Source organism: Panthera onca, chromosome E3, assembly GCF_046562875.1.
Source record: "Panthera onca isolate mPanOnc1 chromosome E3, mPanOnc1 haplotype 2, whole genome shotgun sequence".
Classification (NCBI taxonomy): domain Eukaryota; kingdom Metazoa; phylum Chordata; class Mammalia; order Carnivora; family Felidae; genus Panthera; species Panthera onca.
In genome coordinates this window covers 34,298,932-34,311,847 of record NC_138354.1, presented here as the reverse complement: position 1 = coordinate 34,311,847, position 12,916 = coordinate 34,298,932, and the positions used below count along the sequence as shown (strand labels likewise).

General features: G+C 51.9%; 1 long non-coding RNA gene across 2 annotated transcripts; it reads left to right on the top strand.

Annotated features, from left to right (window-relative positions):
* The first annotated feature begins 2,538 nt into the window (after positions 1-2,538).
* Positions 2,539-12,516, top strand: LOC132689055 (uncharacterized). Of its 2 annotated transcripts, none has more exons than XR_013552881.2 (3): positions 2,539-3,443; positions 3,618-8,051; positions 8,357-12,516. It is a non-coding gene; the product is annotated as an uncharacterized LOC132689055 (long non-coding RNA). The 2 variants fall into 2 exon arrangements; XR_013552880.2 differs by having other exon boundaries at positions 2,539-7,091; positions 7,894-8,051.
* Positions 12,517-12,916: the final 400 nt, after the last annotated feature.

Genomic DNA, 12,916 nt, shown 5'->3' with positions numbered 1-12,916 from the left:
CCTGTTTCTTCGCTGCCTCCTTGTCTCTGTGTTGACTCCACCAATATCGACATTGGGACTGGATGCTGCTGTGTTAATGGCGTCCCTGGTCCCCACGCACTAGATGCCAGTAGCACCTCCTCCCCAGTTGTGACAATATGACACATCGCCAGACACAGTCACCTGTCCCCTGGGGGACACAGTTGCCTCGAGAACCCCTGGTCTGTCCCCTTCTCATCTGTGTGTGTCTCTGATTAACTTTCTCTCTCTCTGTCTCTGGCCAACACGAGCCGGTAGTTAGGGGGGAACTGTCCCCAGGCCTGGGAAGCCAGGCTGTGCCCTGTCTCTTGGCGGTGCTCTGCCTCGTCCTCAGTTTCCATGCGGTGGGGCCGTGAGCTGGTGGAGGAGTAGGAGTGAGGCCAGAGGCCCGCGGGAACTTTGGGAGTCTCTCCTTGCATGAACCTGGGAACCTGGAGGATCCCAGGCTGCTCTCCAGCCTCTGGTGGTCCGTTCGAGACCCACCATATTGGGCTTGGATAGACACATGATAGTGGCCTGTGGCCTGTGTCCAGGATTCCAAAAGATGCCCGAGCAGTCGAGTAACTACTGCACTGGGGCTGTCCTGTCTCTTGCTGGAACCCGAATCTGAACAAATCAAGTGCCAAGTGTCTCCTGAGTCCCCCATGGTGTGGGCGCTGGCCTGGCCCTGGTCAGCCACTGGTAAATTCTGGGTTATCACATGAGCCATGCTGGCCCAGAAACCCAAGCGTGTGCCTGCTCCGTGCCCTGGGCGGGCACATGCTCCCTGCCAAGGGCATTCCCAGAGCACCGTCACCTCCTGCTCCCTTACTTGCCACATCTGGCCCTGACTCCCATCCCAGGAGAGGTGGGAAGTGGCTGGTCTGAGGGTTTTGGTTGTGAGCACCCTCGGGTTCCTGAACCACAGAGGGAGGGGCCAAGGCAGGTGCTGAAGACTGCACAATGGCAGAGCAGACAGGGGACTCACAGACCCCGCTTGGAATCCAGATTCTGCGGCTCACCAGCTGTGTGACCTTAAGCAGATCACTTCACCTCTCTGAGCTTCTGTTTCTTCTTTTTTTTTTTTTTTAAAGTTTATGTATTTATTTTGAAGAGGCAGAGACTGCACGAGTGGGGGAGTGGCAGAGAGAGAGAGAGAGAGAGAGAGAGAGAGAGAAAGAGAGAGAGAGAGAGAGAGAGGATCCCAAGCAGGCTCCGTGCTGTCACTGCAGAGCCCTGTGCGGGACTCAAGCTCATAAAACCTTGAGATGGTGACCTGAGCCGAAACCAAGAGTCGGGTGCTTAATCGACTGAACCACCCAGGTGCCCCTGTTTCCTCTTCCACAGTATAGCAATAATACCACCCAGTGGTGTATGTGGCTTATGTACACCCAGAGTGGATCGTTTAACACCTTTTACTTTCTTTTTGGGGGCAGCTTTATTCAGATACAATTCACATGCCATATACTTCACCCACTAAAAGTATAATTTGATGGTTTTGAGCATATTACATTATTGATTTAAATATTTGTGGTAAAATATGTATCACATAAAATTTACCATGCTGACCGTTAAAAAAAATTTTTTTTTTAATGTTTATTTTTGAGACAGAGAGAGACAGAGCATGAACGGGGGAGGGTCAGAGGGAGAGAGGGAGACACAGAATCCGAAGCAGGCTCCAGGCTCCAAGCTGTCAGCACAGACCCCGATGCGGGGCTTGAACTCACGGACCGTGAGATCATGACCTGAGCCGAAGTTGGACGTTCAACCAACTGAGCCACTCAGGCACCCCTAAAAAGTTTTTTTAAATGTCTGTTTATTTATTTATTTATTTATTTATTTATTTATTTAATTTTTTTTTTTTTTTAACGTTTATTTATTTTTGAGACAGAGAGAGACAGAGCATGAACGGGGGAGGGGCAGAGAGAGGGAGACACAGAATCGGAAGCAGGCTCCAGGCTCTGAGCCATCAGCCCAGAGCCCGACGCGGGGCTCGAACTCACGGACCGCGAGACCGTGACCTGAGCCGAAGTCGGACGCTCAATGGACTGAGCCACCCAGGCGCCCCAATGTTTATTTATTTTTGAGGGAGGGAGAGAGAATGCGAGCAGGGGAAGGGGCAGAGAGAGAGGGAGACACAGAATCTGAAGCAGGCTCCAGCCTCTGAGCCATCCTCACAGAGCCCACCGTGGGACCTGAACCCACAAACTACGAGATCATGACCTGAGCCGAAGTAGGCACTCAACCAACTAAGCCACCCAGGTGCCCTCCCACACTGACCATTTCAAAGTGTGCAAATCAGTGGCATTAGTTACATTAGGGACAAAATGATCTGTGATAGTAGCAATCACAGACACTTGATTTGCCCTTCATATCATGAAACACTTAAAAAATTAAATTTTTAATCGAAGTACAGTTATATACTATACATATATAGTATACATGTATACTATACATGTATACTATACATGTATAGAAGTACAGTTATATACTATATACATATAATATACTATTATTATATGTATATTATGTATATATGTATTATATACTATACATATAATAGTATGTTAGTTTCAGGTGGACAGCACAGAGATTTGACACTTACCTACATTACGAAATACTTAGCATGAAAAGTGTAGTCACCACCTGTCACCATAGAATGTTAGTATACCATTATTGGCTGCATTCTGTCTCTTGTACTTTTCATCCCAGTGACTCATCTGTTTTGTAACCAGAAGCTTGTACCTCTTCATCCCTGTCCCCTATTTCACCCGTCCCTGCCACTCCCCTGCTTCTTTCCTTTTGAAACAAAGGATTAATAGGGCGCCTGGATGGCTCAGTGGGCTGAGTGTCTGACTTCAGCTCAGGTCATGATCTTGTGGTCTGTGAGTTCCAGCCCTGTGTCAGGCTCTGTGCTGATGGTGCAGAGGCTACTTGCGATTCTCTCTTTCCCTCTCTCTCCGCTTCTGCCCCACTCGTGCTCGCTCGCTCTCTTCAAAACAAAACAAAACAAAACAAAACAAAACACCAAAGGATTAACAGCTAAAAGAGAAGCGTCCAGTTCAGTTTTAAACATGTTACTCGAATTCACTAAATTGTTCCGTATGTGAATTGGAATTCGCACTTGCCGAGCAAAAAGAGCTCACCCCGAAGATCCCACCATTTCGAGGTCCTAAGCTGTAAACACAGAGTGACAGAATGGGAGTAAGTCCAGCTCTGTCTCCCTGTCACTGTGCCCTCCTTGAGCGTGTTGACTCTGCTGCTCGCACCCAGGGACACTGAGCGCCACGCGGGTGTTGGAGATGTGCATTGCCCCCTGACAGAACGCCGAGGGCCCCCAGAGACCAGGAATTTTCTCTCCAAACAAACACGGAGCCGGGTCTGTTTGGCTGTGTAGCTGGGCATTCTCCAAATTCACTTCTGGAGAATGCGATGTTTATTAAAAGGTGAGTAATAAATATGTGCTGATTTGAAGTTTAGGTATATATTATTAAAACTCAGCGGAGCCCTGAGTAATGTATAGAATGGGGAGTCACTATGTTGTTCTCCTGAAACTAATACAACACTGTATGTCAACTGTACTTTAGTAATACATTGAAATCCCCCTCTGTCTCCAGCAGAAACTCAATGCTATTTGCAAAGACGAGGTAGCCCCCTTATTGTCTGCCCCGGGGGGCCACCCCACGTCCCACCAGGCTGTGGACTGAGGGTCAGCGTTCACTCGCAGGAAGGACCCAGCGCGCTCACTGTGTGTCGTGGGCATTTGATGGATGACTCCTCTGTCATGGTCAGTATGGGCTAATGGCCTTTCCATTGACAGGGTTTTCACGGCCTGTTTAGGAATCTCTGCATTTTCTCATCTTCGGTGTGGTCCTCATGCAAGTGTAGGTCATTGTGTTCCCGTCTGAAACCCTTCTCCAACAGGACAGGTGTATGGAATGTTCGAGAATCGAACTTCATGCTGTTTTTCTGTGTAATTTGCTGGGGAAGAAAGAGTAACCCGCGTTTCTCTGAGCCTTTCTACTTTGGGGATATCGGTGGGAGCTCACGGAAGATCCCCTTTTTATTAAAGTCCTCAAAGTAAATTCCGGGGACCAAGTGTCCACATGTCACAGAAAGGAACAGAACAGCCAGGCATTTAAGGCTAGGCCGGGGCGGTGACGTGGGAAAAGGCTCTGTCCCAGAGTAACCCTGGATCAAATCCTGACCCCACCCTTCCAGCCTACCCCTGCCCCCCTCCCCTCCCCTGTCCCAGAGCCTCCCCTCTGCACCACGCCTGGCACGGCCCAGGCTCACACCCCACTTCAGGGATGAAGAGACGCTGATGTTAAGTGAACGGCGTCTGGATGCCCAGTGCAAATCTCCCAGCTCCCGAGTCCCGGGGCGCCCCACATTTGGACACCTGGATTCCCCAGAATTGTATGTCTGTGTGTGTGCCTGTGGGGCTCCCTGGTAGCTCTTGGTCCCAGGCAGGCCAGTTGCTCCGGGCCAGCTGCCTACCTACCCCGTGGCTCCTAGAAGTCTGAGGCTGGCTTTGTTGGAGATCCACTTGGGTGTCCTTTTTGCCCTGCATCCGTTTCCTGGGGTGGTCTGAACAAAAGACCAGGCATTGGGTGGCTTAAACCTCCGGAAGTTATTCTCTACCGGTCTGGGGGCCAGAGTGTCTCCACAGGGCGTCCTCCCTCCCAGGACTCTGGCTCCAACCCACCAGCTCCTGGTTCGTGCCCCCAGCCCCTGGTGTCTTGGCTTGTAGCTACCCCACCCCAGCTCTCCCCATGACTCTGTCCAACCTCCCGTCTTATACAGACACCCGTCATTGGATTTAGGCCTCTCTCCTCAATTTAGGTCTCATCTCAACTCTTGCACCTGTGAAGATGCTATTTCCAAATCAGGTCACATTCTAAGGTTCCAGGTGGACCTGAATTTTGGTGGGGGACCCTCTTCGACCCATACCAGTCCCCACCTCGTCCTGATCCCCATCCCAAATCTTCTCCGTGACCCATCAGGGCAAAGGGCTCTTGATGAGGTGGCTTCCCTGAGGGGTCATTTGGATCCAGCGGCACAAGGATCCAGGCCTGGGAGCCGGATGACCATGAAATGGTAGCTTGGTGGGGGGAGGGGATGAGATGGGAGAGCCCGGGTGGGGTCGGGGTCCAGGTCCAAGTCCAGGGCTAGGATGGGAAGCCAGCAGGGCAGCTGGAGACACTTTTTCATGTGGCTCCTGCTTGTGATGAGAGTGACAGAGAGGCAGGATCTGAAGCTGGAATATTCTCTGGGCGGGGATAGTTCTCTGCTGGGATCTGGAGGTGGGTCATGGAGGAGTGCTGTCGGTGCAGCGGTTCTCAGCCCCACACTCAGATCTTTGCAACCAGAATTGCCGGGGAGGGGAGTGGGGGTGGGGCGGGCTGTCCTGGTGGCTGCATCTTGCAGGGGAGGCTGAGCACGGCTGAGCTGGAGGTCCAGTCCCTGCAAGGCTTGCACAGCCTCCCCCAACCCCAACCCCCCGGGGGGCCAGGGTGGATTGCTCACATAGGTGACCTTGAAAAGCCCCTCGTATGGAAACATACTCGCCTCTGCAGGGCCCAGAGTGGGGGCTGAGGGTCCCCGGGTGATAACTCATGCAGCATCGGGCGCTTGGGCAGGGGGGGCATGGCTAAAATACTGTTCTTGGGCTCTGCCCCTGACAGCCTGCTTCTTTCCAATTACCCTGGTGACTGCAGTGATAAATCCTGTCCGCCCAAGTCTGGATGCTGGGCACGCTGGACCCTGCCTCCTCCCTTCTGAGTGGACCCTGGGCCTTCTTCCTTGCAGACCCTCCTGCCCCTGATTCTGTAGGACAGAGGAGCCAGGTGCCCTAATGCTTTGTTCTGGGCCAAATTGTGCCCCCCTCCCCTACCCCATTCATAGGCAGAAGTCCTAGCTCCCAGCACCTCCCAATGTGGCTGTCTGTTGAGGTGCGGTTTTCAGAGACGTGATTAAGTAACAAGAGATCACTAGGGTGGGCCCTAATTCAGTAGGATTGTTGTCCTTATGGGAAGAGGAAATGTGGGGACACCTAGGTGGCTCAGTCGGTTGAGCATTGCAACTCAGGTCCTGATCTTGCGGGTTCGTGAGTTCGAGCCCCACGTCCGGGGGCTGTGCTGACAGCTCAGATCCTGGAGCCTGCTTGAGATTCTCTGTCTCCCTCTCTCTCTGCTTGTTGCCCGCTCATACTCTCTCTTTCTCTCTCTCTCTGTCTCAAAAAGAAACAGAAACAAAAAAAAGAAGAGGAAATTTGGACATAGACACGTGTAGAAGGAGAATGTCATAGAAACACGCAGATGGCTGTCTGCCCACCACAGAGAGAGGCCACAGAAGAAACCAGCCTGCCTGACACCTTGCTCCTGGACTCCCAACCTCCAGGACTGTGACGGGACAGGAGAAATCCCTGTTGTTCAAGCTGCCAGGTCAGGGGCGGCCCGAGCCCGTTAAGTGGCACGTGCTCCCACCCTGCCCTGGGACCTTGGGGCCAGCCCACGATGACGTAGCACTTGTTTGCAAGCTTTATTTCCTTGACCTCACGGCTGATTTTTCCACATGAAACCCTGTGTCGCTCCTCAAATGTATAACAGAAAAGCGGGAGTGTTCTGGCTGTGCTGTTCAGCATCCTTATTCTCAACCCCCCCTGCAGCCCTGGGCGCTTTCCTTAGAGGACCCTGTAAACACCGCTGCACAGAAGAGTGCTACTCATTTTGCAGAAGAGTAACTTCTGCAGAAAAACGTGAAATGTGTTACTTCTTTTCCTCTCGGTGCTGCTACATGCCTCATGGCTCCAGAGAATCAGTGCAGTCCAGAGTCAGCCGATGCCGTGTAGAGTGGAACGCTGGGTTTGCAGGCCCATGCCAGGGCTCAAGTCCCTCCTCTCCACTCCCTGGCCGAGTGCCATTTGAACAGGTCACCTGAGCTCTATGAGCCACGTTTTCTCCTCTGTAAAGCGGCACAAGGTGCTGAGATTGTGCGTGAGTCCAGAAGCCGCCTTGTAGAATAAACGTGAGTTTTGGAGTCAGTTCTGCGTTTGAACCCGGCTCTGCCGCCTCGTAGCTGTGTGGCCTTGGGTAAGTCGAGTGACCTCTCTGAGCTTCTTTCACGTGTCACAAAATATTCTTTAGATTTTTTTTTTAAATTACGTTTTTAATTTTGATTCCAGTATAGTTGACATACAGTGTTACATTAGTTTCAAGTGTACAATATAGTGATTCAACAATTCTATATATTTCTCAGTGCTCATCATAATAGATAAGGGTACTCTTTGGATTTTTAAAATAATCGAGAAATGTAAAAACCATACTTACAGGTGGTTGCACAAAAACACAGCGGGCTAGATTTGGCCGGTGGGCTGTAGTTTGCTGACCCGCAGGTTAGACTGTGAAAGCCTCCAAAGCGCGAGCAATTTCCTTTATATTCTCAGCGGACTCCCTGTAGATCCAGCAAATGGCTGGTGAATGAGAACGTCTTGCTACCTCTTAGAGATAGTAATGTGGCTACTGGCTGGAGATATGAATGTGAACATGGCATGTTGCCGGTACAGAAGGTTGTTCTGGAAAGACAGAAGCCCCTTCCGGGGGGAATTTGCATCTTAGGAGAGAAGGCAGGGAGAGCTAACAGCCTTGGAAGTTGCTGCAATTCTGGAGAAGCTGCCCTGGCTCCTCAGCCACTCCCCACTCAGCCAGCAGGGGGCGCTAGAGGACCGCTTTCCTCTGCGTGTCCGGGCAGCCGGGAAGCCTTGTCTGCGGCGCCCTGCCAGGAGGTGGGAGATGCTGGGGATGGCCCAGACGACCTCCGAGTGTCTTTTCTGCCCATTGAAGCTTGGCTTTTTTTTTTTTTTTTTTTTTTTTTTTTGTGCCGAGGAATCCACAGGGATGAACTTCCCGGAGCTGGCTGGCAGCCGTGAGTTCTGCAGGAACAGCCCCCTGTCCCCAGAAATGCAATAAAATGAGAACACGTCTCATGTTGCAGGGGGCTGTCTGTCATCTTGGAGTTTCAATGTTTCAGAATCGCAGCGACCACAGCTTTTGGTGTGTATGTATGTGTTGATGGAGGGATTAGTGGGGGCGGGGTGGGAATGGGGGGAAGCCAGGGCTTTCTTCAAATTACAGGCAGTCCCAGGAGACACATGGCAAACACCAGGCAGAAAGGAAACGGTCAGATTGGGCTGTTTTGGGTGCTGAGGACCCACAAATGACACTCTCTTAGTCTTGAAAACCTCAGAGAAAGCCGAGAGGTGAGACCATCTGAAAACCTCTAATGGCCGCCTGTGTTGGCTGGGCCCGTGCTGCATATGGTCTGCTCTGTGATTCTTCGTGTCCCTATTTTACAACAGGGAGAAAAGATCACAGGTCCGTGGTGTTCAGCATGGCTTTCTCAGCAAGGATCCCGACCAGTAGGAGCTGCTCAGAAGTGTATGTCCTGCCCACCCCGCCCCTTCCAGGGCCCCCTGCATTAGACACTGCATTTGGGGGCCCGCAGCTGACCCCTGACAAGCCCTCCAGGTGAGTGGGATGCATGCACCATGGGCGAGAATCACGGGTGACCTGTAGCTGTTTTCAGCCTTGGCTGCACATTGGAATCTCTTGGCTTTCAAGCCACAAGTGGACCACGCCTCAGACCCATTGCATCAGGCCCTCCAGGCTTGGGACCGGCACCTGTGGTTGATTCGAAGCCAGCCAAGGTCAAGCCCGGTGGTGCACTGGAAGGTGGTTTTGGGGTCAGCCAGACTCAAGTTCAAATCCCAGCTTTCTCACTTGCTGGCTGTTTGACCCTGGGCAAGGCACACCCCTTTCCTGGCCCCCAGGAAGTTTCCTGTGCTGGACTTTTGAAATCCTCTTTCCTGCCTGGCAGAATTTGTTTGAGGACTGAGCAAAGCGTCCTGTGTATGGAAGCACCTAGAACAAAACCTGGTGCCCCGAGGGAGTTCAGTACATGATGGCTCTTCTCTGCTCCCTTCTGTTGGACTCTGGGATTTTTCCAGAGCAGGGACCACATCCTAGTTTTCTTTGCATCCCCAGGGAATAATTCATCGCGTGTGCCCTGCGTGGCTGGGAGAGAGCTGGGGAAGTGGGCATGTGAGAGGCTCAGCTACCAGATTTCTTCCCTTACAGCCCGGCTGCCATGGGCTAGGATCACCTTTCTCTGCATCGTTTTAACTAAGGTCAGCCCTGGTGTCTGTTCATACGACAAACGCTCGGTCCCCTTGACCTTCAGGAATCTATCCTGGTACAAACGAAATGGCCAGAATGTTAGGATATGTGTGCAAAGATATTTATTGGTGTGTCGTCTGCCCTGGCAATAATTGGAAACATTACTTTACCAATAGGTGAATAATAGAATCAATTCTGGCACATTCAGTATTATGGAACATCATGGGTCATTACGAAGAATTAGGTAGATCTCCCTGTATTGATCTGGGAGGCACACTATCTATTGCTTAGCAATAAAGCAACTTGCTGATTCATGCCTGTGACATGATTCCTTTTTTTTTTTTTTTCTTTTGAGGAAAAAGAGCCTCCATGTTATATGTGCATTTGTGTGTGTGGTACAGGGTTTGGAGGAGGGGGCAATAAAGATAAGCAGAGCATGGAAGAATATGAAGGATGTTACCTTGTAGGATTGCAGGCAGGGCTGAAACCCATTCACTCATTCGTTTCGTTCATGGTTTTGTTCAATTCATAGTTATTTATTTAAAAAAAAAGTTTAATGTTTATTTATTTAGAGAGAGACAGAGCGCCAGCAGGGGAGGGGCAGAGAGAGAGGGAGACACAGAACCCAATGCAGGCTCCAGGCTCTGAGCTGTCAGCACAGAGCCTGAGGTGGGGCTCGAACTCACCGACTGCGAGATCATGCCCTGAGCCGAAGTTGGATGCTTAACCCACCGAGCCACCCAGGCGCCCCTCACTTAATATTTATTTAGGGGCACTGCAGCTCTGGGGAAACGGCTCTGAACAAAGCAGACCAAGTCCTTGCTTTCAGGCGGCTGGAGTGTGCCGGGACATTCCATTTGAGCCCCGTGAAGAGTGTCCCTTGGTCCTAGACACCCTAGGGTGGGGAGGGTCCCCCATGGAACTTGCATGTCAGCACAGGGAAGACGGGAGAACAGGTGTTAGGGGATGCAGATATTTTGGTGGGAAACCAGCGGTTCTGGAACTCTCTTGATTTGCTTACAGTGAGAATGCCCCCCCCCGCCCCCCACTGCGGCCGCCCCTAAGTTCCAATGGGCTGTCAGAGATTGAGGAGAGCGAGGGCTGAGCAATCCAAATGTCCCAAGAGTCAGCGGCCCAGTCTCGCTTTTGCTGAGTTGGCAGCAGGACCTAATTTGTTAATTAAGAGGCATCGAGAGCTGTCCTCGTGTTTTGATTAACCTGATGGCCTTCCCAGCACCACTTGGGTTCAGCTGTAGACGTCGCCGCAGCTTTTAATGAAATGATCTGGAGGGCCATTTGGAGGCACTTGCCATTATTAGGCAGCTCATCGAAACCGATAACTGAGCTGGCAGCCGAGCCGAGCCGGCCGGAGCCGTGCCCAACGAGCACTCGGGTCCTGGTTTTCAGACCCCACGCTGCATCTTTCAGTCATGCTTGAGGGATCGCTGCTGGCCTTTTCGGCTTTCACCCGATTTGCTCTGCACCGGAAGTGCAGCCCGGAGACGGCTCATGAGCTCAGAGGCTGTGGCAGACGTGTTGGTGTCCTGCCCATGACCCCCTGGCCCCGGGGTCTGCCATCTGTGAGTACCTGTGACACCCTAGACTCTGTGCAGGGTTTCCCTCACTGGCCCGGGCGCGGCTGGAAGTGTGGGGGGTCATGTGGAGTTGACTCGTGTCCCCCACAAAGATGTTGAAGTCCTAACCCCCAGGAAATAGGCGCTTTGCAGATATCAAGCTAAGGTGAGGTCACTGGGGCGGGCCCTAACCCCGTATGACCGTGTACTTATAAAAGGGGGAAGTCTGGGGTCGCCTGGGTGGCTCAGTTGGTCAAGCGCCCAACTTTGGCTCAGGTCACGATCTGACGGTTCAAGGGTTTGAGCCCCGCGTCGGGCTCTGTGCTGGCAGCTCAGAGCCTGGAGCCTGCTTCAGATTCTGTGTCTCCCTCTCTCTGCCTCTCCCCGGCTTGTGCTCAAAAATAAATAAACATTGGGGCGCCTGGGTGGCTCAGTCGGTTAAGCGGCCGACTTCAGCTCAGGTCACGATCTCGCGGTCCGTGAGTTCGAGCCCCGCATCGGGCTCTGGGCTGATGGCTCAGAGCCTGGAGCCTGCTTCTGATTCTGTGTCTCCCTCTGTCTCTGCCCCTCCCCTGTTCATGCTCTCTCTCTGTCTCAAAAATAAATAAACGTTAAAAAAAAAATTAAAAAAAAAAAAAAAAACATTAAAAAAGGGGGGGGCAGTTATCTGGACACAGAGGCGGACAGGAAAAATGCTGTTTGAACCAGGAGGCAGAGATCAGGATGATGCCCCCACCGGCCAATGGACGCAAAAGATGCTAGCAAGCCCGCGAGGCCGGGACAGACACCCAGAGCAGATCCCCCTCCCAGCCTCAGAAGGACCCAGCCCTGTCCTCACCTTGAGTTCACACTTCCAGCATCCAGATTGGAAGACAGTAGATGTCTATGGTTGAAGTGCTCGGTTTGTGGTACTTCCTTACTGGGGCCACAGGAGACCAGTAGGGGAGTTCACACACTCCTGCCCCCACGGAACCTCCTTCCAGGAGGGGCAGACAGGAATTGGTGGACAAGTACCCTGGAGGGATGCTCTGCTTCCCCAAGAGCCCCCTGCTGTGGTGTGGGCTGAGGCCCACTTGCCCAGAGCAAGACCTGTTGACAGGCGTGTCCTGTATTGACCTCTGTCCTTCTTTTCCCATCTCCTCCCTGTGTTTTCCTGGGATCATGTCCCAGATGAGCAACCTGCACCAGAATTTTCTTCTCAGAGTCTGCTTCTGAGACAGGCCTTGATAATAGTACGCTCATGTGCACGCGTGTGTGTGCATGTGCGTGTGTGTGCACGCTGTGTGGTGGAAAGACGCCGTTCACAACCTCCCGTGTGCGGGAAAGGTAGCTCTGTGTTCCAATCCCTGCATGGCTGTGATCAGTGTCTTCCTGGAGGAGACAGAGCGGCAGGGCACGGGGCTGCTGGGCAGCGTGAGATCCCTCCACCCTATGCTCCCCTGTCCCCAGTTCTCTCTCTCCTGGGACGCTTGCCAGGACTGACGTCCTTGGTGCTATTGTGGCTGAGAGACGCTGGGGCACAGGCTTATTTGAATTTTGAAAACTACGTCGCTGTTATCCAAGTATATGAAAACAACAACATGGAAACATTTGGAGTCAAGATGCGCCTGGGTGGCCCAGTCGGTTGAGCGTCCGACTCTTGGTTCCAGCTCAGGTCATGATCTCACAGTTTGTGGGTTTGAGCCCCGCGTTGGGCTGCGTGCTGACAGAGCAGAGCCTGCTTGGGATTCTCTCTCCGCTGCCCCTCCCTGCTTATGTGCATGCGTGTGCACAGGCTCTCTCTCTCTCTCTCTCTCTCTCTCTCTCTCTCTCAAAATAAATAAATAAACTTTAAAAAAGGTGGAGGTGCCCTTCACCTTGTCTGTTGCTATTTCCTTTCTTGACTATTAACTGATTTGGATATAGATACCGTCACAGACAGATACAGGTACAGACAGATGCACCTGTAGATAAGATATACACATAGAGACATACGTATGTGTGTGGATACAGGTTTGGATAAACACTTAGATATATCTGTAGGTATACATAGACGTAGGTAGTGTATTTAAAAAATATTTTTTTAATTTGAAAGCGATAGGGAGGGAGTGAGCACAAGCAGGGGAGGGGCAGAGAAAGGGGGACAGAGAGAGAACCTGAAGCAGGCTTGGTGCTGACAGCAGAGAGCCT